The sequence below is a fragment of the Ahaetulla prasina genome, chromosome 1, assembly GCF_028640845.1.
Source record: "Ahaetulla prasina isolate Xishuangbanna chromosome 1, ASM2864084v1, whole genome shotgun sequence".
In the NCBI taxonomy this organism is placed as follows: domain Eukaryota; kingdom Metazoa; phylum Chordata; class Lepidosauria; order Squamata; family Colubridae; genus Ahaetulla; species Ahaetulla prasina.
In genome coordinates, this window is record NC_080539.1 from 101,899,928 (window position 1) to 101,913,704 (window position 13,777).

Genomic DNA, 13,777 nt, shown 5'->3' on the forward strand with positions numbered 1-13,777 from the left:
TGAAGAGATCAACTGTACCTGCTGCCTCAGATTTATGACAAAGTGGGGGTGAACATGATCCATTAAGTAAAAACACACCATCTCATTTTCATAGAAAATATAAATCACGGAGTCCCCTAATGATAAATCATATGGATTATTCTACAGTTTGAATAGAAAAAAAAAGAGAGGAGCTAAAAATGTGAGGTTTTTCTGGCCTACAGATAACTAAAATCACAGCAATATTGTACTTTGACACAGCTGTTCTGAATGCCACTTATCTAAACCTATGGCAGGTGAAACCTTACTGTCTCAAAGGCCATAGGAGGTGACAGGTGCTAAATAGGGAATTGCTTCTGCACACACATGAGGGGGGGAGATAAGTATATATTTTGCTGTGAACGTCCATGTAGAAATATAGCCTTTATCAACTCTATATTGGTTGTATCAATTACCTCTGTGCCCCTAGTTGAGGATGCTAGGAGTGTAATCCAGCTCTTCTGAAGGACAATTGATGCAGAAAAGGATTAAAGTGTCATCTTCATGCTTCCGATAGTAAATGCAGTATGTGCATTTACTATCAAAATGCACATACCAATAGTATACATACTATTTATTAAATCTGCACTACTATTAATCTTCTCATTTTCAGCCATGGATACTCTCTTCCATATGCCCCTGATTATTTTTAATGTAGAACATTTTCACACCTGTAGCAAAAATTCAAAACAAGATATAACCTTTGTTTAATGTTTTTACATTTTTAAATAATTGTACAGTTTCTATATGTGTGTCTACTGATACCATATTTTTAGAGAGAGAACTCAAAGCAGCTTGCACATATATTCTCTGTTACTTTATTATTATTATTATTATTATTATTCATTTGAATTTATATCCCACCCTTCTCCGAAGACTAAGGGCGGCTTACACTATGTCAAGCAATAGTCTTCATCCTATTTGTATATTTATATACAAAGTCAACTTATTGCCCCCAACAATCTGGGTCCTCATTTTACCTACCTTATAAAGGATGGAAGGCTGAGTCAACCTTGGGCCTGGTGGGACTTGAACCTGCAGTAACTGTAAGCAGCTGCTGTTAATAACAGACTGTCTTAACAGTCTGAGCCACTCAAGGACCCTTGAGAATAAAAATAACTTTATTCTCACAACTTAAACTCAGCGAGGGAGTGACCAGCCCAAAGTCACTCAGTGAGCAATTCAGTGAATGAGGACTTCAACAGGAACTCTCTGGTCCTAGTCCAGCCCCTTATCCATTATATTACATTAGCTTTCTTTTAAAGAGAAAATGGGGAAAAAATATAAGTGGAATACTTTCTGGGGGTTCTTGGGGGTTCAGGAGAACCTCTAGCTAAGATTCTGTGCAGTTCGGAGAACCCCCAAATCCCACTCTTGGCTTGCCCTGCCCACCCCACCCCACCCCTCCCAGGAGTCCCCACGCAGCCCATTTTGGATGCAGGTAAGTGCAGGGCACACGTGGAAGCTCAGGGAAGGCAAAAAATGGACCTACCGGAAGTTTGGGAAGGCTAGAAAGGGGCCCGTTTCTGACCTCCAGAGGGCCTCTGGAGCCTGGGGAGGCTGTTTTTGCTTTCCTGGAGGCTTGAGAAAAGCCTCTGGAGCCTGGGAAGGTTAAAAATGCCCCCCACTTTGTCATGATGCAGGAGGCTGACTAGAACACGCCCACCATGGCCACGCCCACCCAGCAACTGGGCAGAGAACCCCTTGCTAAAATTTTTGAAGCCCACCCCTGAATACTTTCCCTAAAAACTCCAGCTAATTTCGGAAGAGTAGTTGTCAAAATAAGTCTCACACATCTTAAGGGATCTTTAGTTTTCATTGGTGAAGCAATATGCCATCTCATTGATTCTGCTTTAACTTGGAAGAGACCCATTTAAAGTGGTTAATCTGTAGCTCATGGAAGAAAAATGCCTGTCTCCCCTCACTCCTATTCACATTCTTTTCAATCAGCTTTATTAAAGAGGTTCAGGGAGAAAAAGCCCCATAAATTAAGTCAAGGCAATGATGATGGTATTGTTGCTACACTATACATATGTTTATAACCTTCTAAATCATAAAATATTAACAGCAAAACTGAACGGTGACATGCTGATAGCTAAAGCCATGAAACAATATGGGCACATCAATCGCTTGTTCTATTTTGAGGGCCCAAAAACAGACTCTCCTGAACCATTAACATAAATCAAAGTGGTTAAATCACTGTACTCCTCCAGATGTCTTTTCTCCCTTCTTTTTTACTGTTTTGTTCGTTTAATCAGTTCTCCCCCAAATTGCTACAATGGCTAAAATCAAATTTGAGGGAGAAAGTAGCTATATGTTTCTGTACTTTGTCATCTGAAAATTGTCACTTTAAGGGGAAGTAATCTGTGGCGTGATTTGAAACAAGTTGGCTTTGAAATAATTGGAGTGTATGGCTTCTTTTTTAGTTTCAAAAAGCAATACAAGTTTGTCGCAACCACCACATCATTTATGCTCTTTATTTTAAAAAAGGTCCAAAGCAGTTTCCATCATAGTTACTTTGCCAGATGTGAAACCTTAACACTATTGAATATACAGGAGATGAAATGCTGGATCTTGTATAGACTTCAAAGTCTAGGGAATTCTGAGATGTGGAAACAGATAAAAAGGAAAAATAAAAGCTGTTCTCAACTCCAAATTAATATTAAAGACAGGTGCCATGCACCTCTTGGGATGTATATTTGGAAGCAAGTCCTACCTGGTTCCATGCCACCTAATTAACCATTCAGAAGATTGAAGATTTAAGCTGGCCATGAGTAGAATGAGACATAGTCTCCAAATGTTAGCTCAAAATCTACAAACAAAACTTCAAGTAATATTCCTTTCACAATAGGCAGAAATCAACAGACATAAAGATGATTGATAGCTAAACTGCTAGATAGGCTGCTCACTTTTAGGTTTGACTGGTTTGGATATTTGGCAAGATATATTTTACAGTTGAACAAAGGTTGAGACCTCAGTATCCTCCTCACTAATCACTTGGAAATTCTTTTGTTCACTATAATTCTTGATTCTCTAATGATTTTTATAATGCATTTATCTACCGCTCAGAATAATTCATCCTAATCACATAGGGTGTCCTTTTGTTTATGTTTTGCTACCTCCATTTAATGCTAGTAAGCAGTCATCTGAATAGGCAGCATTTTTATTTGATGGTATTATGATAGTAACATATTATTCCATTTTTCGAAAATTACAAATGAAGCAGAACTTTTCCCAAAGGTTAGCATCCATCACTCCTTTTACCCAGAAAATATAAGACCTCTCCTCCTGTGGAAAGTGGAAGGGGATTTTCAATATTTTTTATTTATTTAAACTTATTGGCTGCCCAATTCCAGTACTAGGTGGAAATACAAAACTAAAAACCAACAAAAATATTTAGCCCAGACTACAATATTCTGCTAATAAAACCCACAAAATAGAACAGGGGTCATTAAACACTGGCAAACATCAGCCCCAGGCCTGGGCCCACAGCCAGGCTTTCCAGAACCCAAAACAGAGGGTTCCATCCTTATGATTAATCAAACTTACTTGATCTTAAATATAACTTCTGGATTAAAAACTGGCATGAAACCCTGAGCTCTATAGTCAATCCTCTTGAATGTAAGTGAAATGCAATAGCACTATTTTATCCCAACACTCTAAACAAGTTTATGTATGGAATTAAACTCCAGTTCTCCATGCCTCAAGAATATGATGCCCCAACACAACATGCCTGTAAATCTAACTCCCATGTGTTTCAAACCATTCCATTCAAAGGACACTCCATTGCTGATCTTATTATAGTCATCCTAGAAAAAAATAAATTTCTCCAATATAATTGAGCAAGAGATTGCTGAACTCACACACATTAAAAGTTTTCAGGCTATCTCTGAAGGTTTCAACAAACACAGTGGATTTTTCACATATTACAATTATTAATTGGTACTGGTGACTTGTCTTTCAACTATAACTTGCATCTGCACAGCTACCCTATCTTCTATCCTCCACTGCCACCTCGCAATTGAAATACCAATCTAGTTACCTCAAATGATTGTTTGAATTGTCTGTAATAGTCACATTCAGCAAAAATATAGTTTGTAAAAACACAGGTTGTAACCTATAAAATAATATACACTTTTTTACTCCTTGCTGCCAACTTTCATCAACTGTTGTTAATTATAAGCAGTTGTAGCTTCAGAGCCCCTCTTCGGAGTCAAAACATAATAGCAGTGACAAAGTGGAAGAGAGTTCTTAGAAGGCTAGAAGCAAACAGCCTGAAATCAAACCAGTCCTTTTCAAAACAAGAGTCAAGAAAGTGCCTCTAACCCTATTAAACGGCACCAACAGGAAAAAAGATGCTTTGTTTTGTTATAAATAGGGTTTGGAATTGATATACAGTAGTCACAAAAAAAATCTTTCATAAAGATTTATTAGCTTTCCTATAATAATCCTATCACAAGTTTATTATAAATTTAATAAATTTAGGAGTGACCATAACTTTGAGCCATAGCTAATAAAAATTGGAAACAAACATTTGGTTCACTGGTTAGTTTCACACATCACTGAAACAAGGTTTATTTTAAGCAAAGCTTGATGAAGAATCTGTATAATCATTCACACATATCTAATCATCAGCTGCATTCATATTTTATACTAAACTGAAACAACCAAAAATTACATTATAAGTTCTAATGTTCTGTCAATAAGTCCACCAGTCCATACGCTCAGGGAATTTTCTATTAATAGAGAGTGGGCTAGCACAATTACTTGTAGGTTTGATACGATAATCTAAAGCAGATTTCCAGATATTTTGCACTTCAACTTTTTCATCAGCCCATTCCGCATGGCAAATAGCAAGAAATTGTGGGCGGTGTAGTCCACATGATTTGGAGAGCATTTGGCTTTCTAATTCTGGTCCTCCCAACTTTTTTTTTTTATTTAATTTTGTCACAACAGTATACATAAACATTGTCATAGTAAAAAAAAAAACATATCATGAAATATATATATATATATATATGTGTGTGTGTGTGTGTTTTCTGAGGTTTTCACGTGTGTTTGTATGTAGGTCTTTGGTTATTCGGGTTTTCTCCCGTGTAAAATTGGAAGTGTCTTGGCGACGTTTCAACGAAGTCTCATTCGTCATCTTCAGGCTTCAGCTTCGTGCTTCTGGGAGCAATGTGTGATTGCAGCTGTTTCTTCCTTTTTAACTGCTAGTGGGGGTTTGAACTGATTGGGTGGGAGCTTGGCTGTGCTCTGATTGGATGGGAATTTTTTGTGCTCTGTTGGATGGGGGGGTGTCCTGTTTGGGTGGGGGCTTGGTTGTGCTCAGATTAGTCTGAGTTGCAGGGGGATTTGAGCTGGTGAGCTGCATTGCTGTTGTTTGGCTCTGTGTTTGTGGTCGTGTTACATCTTCATAGTGGGTGTCTGTCTGCTGTATGTATGGATTGGAGGGGTTTGAAATAGCTAATGTTGCAGCTGCGGTCTGGCTTCTGGTCCTTGGTTGTGCTTCATGATCAGTGTGGGTTTGGGTCTGCTTTCTGGGTGGATGTGTGGTGGTGACATCCTGTGTGGACCTCGTGAGTGTGGGTCTGGTGTCATTCCTCGTGTTAGGGACTCGTTTGTCAATAAGGGCGGGTTTCCAAATGGCTGGTAGGCGGGAGGTATCATCTCGTTTGTTCATGCTGTTCAAGCCACAGGACACGATATTGACTTTAAAAAGACCAGAACTATCGCCAAAACTGAACACTTTAACAACAGAATAATCAGAGAAGCCATCGAGATAGAAAAACGCCCACACAGCATGAACAAACGAGATGATACCTCCCACCTACCAGCCATTTGGAAACCCACCATGTATGTATGTATGTATGTATATGTAAAGGATATTCATAGCTATATTAATTAGATATAAAAAAGAGAACAATAGGACAGGAACGGTAGCACACTTTTGTGCTCTTATGCACGCCTCTTAGGAATGGGGTGAGGTCAATAGTAGACAGTTTTTGGTTTAAGATTTTGGGATTTTTTGTAGAGACTATGGAGTCAGGTAATAAATTCCAAGCATTAACAACTCTATTGCAGAAGTCATATTTTCTGCAATCAAGTTTGAAGTGGTTGACATTAAGCTTGAATCTATTTTTTGCTCTTGTAATATTGCGATTGAAGCTGAAGTAGTCATTTACAGGAAGGATATTGCAACAGATGATTTTGTGTGTTAAACACAGGTCATGTCGAAGTCGATGGAGTTGTAAGTTTTCTAATCCTAGGATTTCAAGCCTGGTGGCATAAGGTATTTTGTTGTTTTCGGAGGAGTGAAGAACTCGTCTAGTGAAATATTTCTGGACGCATTCTATTGTATTTATGTCAGAGATGTGGTGTGGGTTCCAGACTGATGAGCAGTATTCAAGAATAGGTCTGGCAAATGTTTTGTATGCTCTAGTTAGTAGTGTAAAGTTTTTGGAAAAGAAGCTGCGTAAAATTAGATTAACTACTTTTAGAGCCTTTTTTGCTATGTAGTTGCAGTGGGCTTTGGCATTTAGGTCATTTGATATGAGAACTCCAAGGTCTTTGACAGGGTGAGGGTCGTCAGTAAGGTAATGACCATCAAGTTTGTACTTGTTGATAGGATTCTTTTTTCCAATATGTAAGACTGAGCATTTGCTGGTAGAGATTTGGAGTTGCCAAGTTTTAGACCAATCGGAAACTAAGTCGAGGTCTTCTTGAAGGGTAGAAGTATTGTTAGTGGTATTAAATAGTTTGACATCGTCAGCAAAGAGAACACAATAACTTGAGATGAGGTCACAGAGATCATTTATGTATAGTATGAAGAGCGTTGGACCAAGAACACTACCTTGGGGAACGCCACTTTTGACAGGAACAGGATTTGATATAGCGTTACCAATTTTGACCACTTGTTGTCTGTTTGACAGGAAGGCATTTATCCAATTGTGAAGAGGTCCCGAAATGCCGTAGGATTTTAGTTTGAGGAGTAGTTTATCATGTACTACTGAATCAAAAGCTTTGCAGAAGTCTATGTAGATTGCATCTATTGCTTTACCTTGATCAAGGTTGGTAGTCCATATGTTTTTGCAATGAAGAAGTTGTAAGTTACAAGACAATTTTTTTCTGAAACCAAATTGTTTATTAGAGAGAAGGTTGTTTGTTTCAAGGTGGAGTGTAATGGATTGGTTTATGATAGATTCCATTACTTTGCATGAGACACAGCATAGAGAGATAGGTCTGTAATTTTCAACTAGGCTTGGATCTCCTTTTTTGAAGATAGGGATGACTGTGGCTAGAGACCAGAGTTTTGGAAGGGAACTAGTTTTGAAGGCTTTATTAAAGATTATGCTTAAGGGTTCAGCTATATTAATTGAAAGTTTTTTTAAAAAGTATGCACATAGTTGTGTGCATACTTGTGTGCATACACAACTTGTGTGCTTTAGATTATGTACTCAATCTGTTTGTTTGTTTTTTTAACTTTAATAGACTCCCTATTTTCTTCATTATTCTCTGAAGATGAACAGTTTATCCATGAGAAATTTTGTCTTAAATCAATGAGTTAGTTGTTTGATTATAGGAGCAGGAGAACTAGATTTTCCTCTGACACTCAACATAGTTAATGTCCTTAAATGCTCTGAAGTCAAAGAATGTATCAATTTTACAGCTGATAAAATGCAAAGCTAATCTAATTTTGGATGCCCCAATGTATATTACTGGTCCACTAAAAGCCAGGAAACACGATTTATTAAAAGAGCATGTGGGTTTCAACTGTGCATAGTTTCTACTTTGTATAGAACTTTCTACTGTAAATTAATATTTACTTAATTTTCCATTTCTTTCTCTGTCAGAATTATTATGTCCTAGAAATGTTGCTATTTAACATAACAAAAATAACTAACAATTACAATTTTAAAAAATAATGAAGAAAAAAATGCAGCCAGTATTCATTACTGTAGTATTATTTCACTTACTCTGCACAACTAGTTGCATATACTGTACGTCTAAAAGATCCTTTCCCATGTATCTCTGGAGAGATATTTCTTTTGCTATATTCCAGATTATGTCAATGTTTTTCATTCCGACACTTCAATCCTGAAAGTATTATCTGAAAATAAACTCCTTGAAATATAGGGCTCTATAATTCATTCACACTTATGCAGGTCAGGGTGAAAGTCTAAAAATGTTGAACTGGAACTTTTTCTTCTGCAATATTTTAATCTGAATTCATGTCTTAATGTCATGTAATTGTAAATGTCTTTATGCTGTACTGTAGATAGATGTAACTTGATTGTATCTATTTATTTATTGAATTTATAGGCTGTTCCATTCCAGTTCATTTTGGCAGCTTTACAAAATTAAAACTACAATAAATACAAAACAATTCCAGCAGTAAAAAACAGTGTTCATTCTCCATCCAGGAACATTTCCACATGGATGACTCTCTCTAGGTGTTTAACAGCATAGTTCTGTGCCTGCCTGGAGACTATTCTCATTTAAGTGTTTATAGGATTGCAGCTTAAAGTGATCCACGTATTATGCCTGCAGCAAGCTATGCAATACTTGTGCACTTTCCAAGTACTCAAAGACCATGGAAACCGATTAGCTAAAAAAAGCAAAACACACTGAAATTCTTATACCTTTAAAAATAAAGAAAATATGATTTCACATTGAATAAAATAAATGTTCACCTTTTTAAGAAATATAATAAATCCTCTATTTGAATTCTTCCTGAATATATATTGGAATCACATTTTTAATATAAAGTTGTTTGTTTCTTTAGCTGGGTTCTACTCACAAAATTTAGAAGTCACGTGTCAACGGCTCACTGGTAACTTGTTTGGAGCACCAGAGATGTTCTGCTCCATCTCTTCAATACGTGTACTTTCTTATTATTATGTTATATGTATATTCTTATAATTCATACATATTTATATATAGTGTGTATGTGTGTATGTGGTATATATATTCTTTGAAGCTTCTTACTCTCTTTTACTGTTACTCTCTTATTCTTTTTATTCTTACTAGCTTCAAAGGAAGCATTTTAGTTTTAAGCTTTCCTTGGCCAGGATAAGTGTAATAACCTGAAATCATTTACGATGATAACATGGATCACCAATATATATTGGTGTGGAATAACAATTCTGTGCCCTTGAGCAGATGATATCAACAGGTAAAGATAAATTTATTCAGTATAATTATTGGATCTATGCTGCAAGAACTGACACTGGCATTGGCATGGTTACACTATTTATAAATTTGCACAACCTGTCCATTTCTCATTGCCTTATATGATTAAACTTTATATACATATTTTTGCACAAAGGCAGCTTATTCTATATAAGTTAATGGCCACATCCCCATCCTAGAATATCTTGACGTGTGCTGATTTATAATAATAATAATAATAATAATAATAATAATAATAATAATAATAATAATAATAATAATAATAATAATAATAATAATAATATTTTAATTTGTATACCGCCCTTCTCCCGAAGGACTCAGGGCAGTGAACAGGCAGATAAAATATAAATACACACAATAATTAAAAACATCCCTTAAAAAACTAATTTAAATGCCCAAAATGTTAAAAAACATACTCCCCTGTAAAATAACAAAATTTTAGAAACCCATCCAATAAAAATAAAAATCAGGCTAGTCCAGCCATACGAAATAAATAAGTTTTAAGTTCGCGGCGAAAGGTCCTAAGGTCAGGTAATTGTCGAAGTCCGAGGGGAAGTTCGTTCCACAGGGTCGGAGTTCCCACAGAGAAGGCCCTCCCCCTGTGGGCCGCCAGTCGACACTGTTTGGCTGACGGCACCCTGAGGAGTCCCTTTCTGTGGGAGCGTACCAGACGATGGGAGATAGAAGCCGGCAGTAGGCGGTCCCGTAGATAGCCCGGTCCTAAGCCATGGGCGCTTTAAAGGTGGTAACCAATACCTTGAAGCGCACCGGAAAACAACAGGTAGCCAGTGCAGTCTGCGAGGATAGGTGTTATGTGGGAGCTCGAGGCGCTCCCTCAATAACCAGCGCAGCCGCGTTCTGAACTAGCTGAAGTCTCCGGTGCTCTTCAAGGGAGCCCCATGTAGAGAGCATTGCAGTAGTCCAGGCGAGAGGTAACGAGAGCATGAGTGACTGTGCATAAGGCATCCCGGTCCAGGAAGGGCGCAACTGGCGGATCAGGCGAACCTGATAAAATGCTCTCCTGGAGACGGTCGCCAAATGGTCTTCAAAGGACAACCGACCATCCAGGAGCACACCCAAGTTGCGTACCTTCTCCATCGGGGCCAATGATTCACCCCCGACAGACAGCCGCATCTGCAGCTGACTGTACCGAGGTGCCGGCATCCACAGCCACTCCGTCTTGGAGGGATTAAGTTTGAGCCTGTTCCTCCCCATCCAGACCCGTACGGCTTCCAGACACCGGGACAGCACTTCGACAGCTTCACTGGGGTGGCCCGGGGTGGAAAAGTACAGCTGGGTGTCATCAGCGTACAGTTGGTATCTCACCCCAAAGCCACTGATGATCTCACCCAGCGGCTTCATATAGATGTTGAACAGGAGGGGTGAGAGAATCGACCCCTGCGGCACCCCACACCCTTGGTTTCCTGGTTCATGACTTTTCTGATTAGAGATAGTGGAGAAAGGCTTCATTTGTCCCATGAATGTAAGGGAAGACAATTCTAGAAAGTAAGAATGAAAGAAATGAAGAGTTCCCTACCAATGAAGAGAACTATCTGATTATTAAGACTTAAAGAGATGAAAAAAAAACCAGTTTTAGAATAAGAGGCTGAAATCAGACAATACAAATACAAAGATGTGCACCTAATTCAGGAGCATCAATTGAAACTTGGCCAATAGAGGCTAGGAGAACCGTTTTGCACCAACAAGGAGGTTGCCCATCTGAGTCAGCTGGGGATAAATCATAGATTACAGAGCCAAATGGAGAATAACAAGAAAGTAACAGATTGGAGATTTCACCCCAAAAGAGGAAGCCCAGAAAAGAGCATAACTGCTACATGATGCATTAAGACAATTACAATGACCTCATTCATTATTTATTAAATATATATTTATTTATTAAACTTATATGGCAGCCATCTCACCGTTAAGCAACATTTGCTGAGGAAGGGAGAAAGTTGGATGGTTTAAGTAGCAGAATGATGAAATTCATACTCACTGAAATAGTTTAGCCTTGTTTATTATTATTATTATTAAATTTATATTGCTGCCTTTTCGCCCATGTCAACTCATATTTAATGTCATTACCCTACCTGTGTTATGCTCTTTTCTGAGAATATAAGTAAAAGACGTCAAACATTCACATAGTGAGGAGAGGGGACATGTTTACTAGATGTTCAGAAAAGAAAAGAAATAACTTTTTGGAACCTCCTTGCTAGTTGATGGTTCGGTAGCAGGAATGGGTAAATGAATTCTATAGGAGTTACAAGAGATTCTGCTTGAGAAATCCCTAGGGGAATTAACTTTCAAACTCAATCTGCCTTTTAGAGTACAGCAACGTCACACATTACAAATTACAACAATATTAATTATAATAATAACAGTCCTGTAGGGTTCACTGATACATGTCTATTATATCACTATTTTTAAAAAAAATCTCAGTTTTTTTAAAAAATAACTACTTTATCTATAACAGGGGTGTCAAACTCGATTTCATTGAGGGTTGCATCACGGTTGTGTCTGACTTCGGGGGGGGCGGGGGCAGGGGGCATGGGCAGCTCAACATCACTCATGTTGTTTTTGGCTGTAATGACCTCCTGCAGCCCTCTGCCAGCGAAAATAGAGCTCCAGAGAAGTGTGTGCAGCTTCCCTGAGTTCTGTTTTCATCGGCAGAGGCACCATGGGTCAGTCCTTTGCTGTTTCCAGGGTAGTCCTGTGGGCCAGATCTCAGCACCCTGCAGGCTGGATCCATCCGTGGACCTTGAGTTTGACACCCCTGATCTATACACTTATTTTTCCATACTAATACATTTCTAGCTGATGTACAGAGGGATCTTAAAGTTGGAAGCAGCACGTGATCTTTTATCCTTGAGGAGTTGCTTTTTTTTTTTTATTATATCCACTTATTGTTTATTTAACTCTTACTGTGAAGTAAGAGTTCTTACAGTAGTTAAGTACTAGAACTCAATACTTGTAAATCAAACTAACAAGAGCTTAAGTTAATTCATACAGAAACAATCAAATGAAATATGTCTTGATTTTTAATGTTATGATTATTTCAAGGTTAGCTCGTAACAGCTTTGGAGGGAAAACCGTTTGCTGTGACCCAAGAGACAGTTTACAATTCTTTGAGATAAGAAACTGAAAGCCGCTGACATATCAGAACTAGGAAGAAAATATGACACCATACATCAAAATAATACAATCTGCATGAAGCCTTTACTAGTTTCTGTAGCCACCTTGTTAGAACGAGCAGTGGGTAAACAATGTCCTGCCGGCTCTTAAAATGCCATTCTATGTTTACTTGCAGAGCCGGGTGGATGGAGCTGAGAAGGGGGGAAAAGAAGCAGCAGCTTTGTGCTGTCTTTTTGATGTCAATTTGAAAGCATGTTCTGTAGAAATAATGCCTCCAGAATACACTTAAAAGTTCACTTTTCCCAAAGAAACCCGATTTATAATCTTTCTCCCTTGCATCGTTAGAGAAGTGATGCGTTCATTCATCTGAGCTTAAACCACAAGCTCTGTACTCTGACAATATTTGTCTTAGCTGATACATTTTCCATGCTCTGAACAAGCAGCCACTTTGAAGTCCACCTCTTCCCAGAAGCCCATGTCAGCAAACATATCTTTCACCAACCGGCACTAAGGCATATTTTTTTAATTATCCGCCTGAAACCACCAGCAAAAACATATAACCTTCAAGGAATTGATTGATCTCATGGATCACTGTTTTCCCCACTGTGCATATCACATATAGACAAAACAGCACAATCCCCACAGATATCAGGTTTTCAAATGCAATTGAAACAGACAGAAATGCAAAACAAAACAAAAAAAAAAGAACCTCCACACTGACTCTTGCAGACATGATCAGCAAATGCATTTCCTGGATATTATATTTGCTTGTCATGCACTTTTAATGGCTTTGGTTGGACTATCATTCTTTGCCCTCTCATCTCTTCAGATCTACTTTCAGGCATTTTTGGAAGCCTTAGCGAGGCATAGGAACTACATGCACATCTTATTTAAATACTTACATCTTAATTAATTTTTAATTAGGGGAAACTCTGTGGAGTTGTTTATATGTTGTAAGCAGCTGTTGCAAGCTGTACTATAATAAGGGATCATTAAACTATGATTCCAAAAAAAGGATCTCATAGGCAAGATACAACTACTGAGGGGAAGGGCTAATGCTCTGACCAGAACATAGAAGCCAATAGCTCCAGTTTGCTCATGGAAAAGTTTTAGATTCATCACATTCTCTACTAAGGGAAGAGAAGGAAGTATATTTCATCTATGCCTCTGTGCACATTACAGATACAGCTGTGTCTGGAACTAACTACCCAAGCAAAGTAAAGTAGTAGTCTATAGGACAAATGGCATATGGTTTTTTTAAAAAAAGGTTAGCACTGATACAAAGTCAGCACCCACCCATCGTCCTAGAGAATGAAATGTTTTGGGGAATATTTAAAAAAGGCAAGAAAGGATATTTCCCCTAAAGGAGAAATGGGGCAAAAAAATCTTAAGGGAGGCAGAAACCAACCCTAGTCTCCCTGCCCTAAGCAGAAAC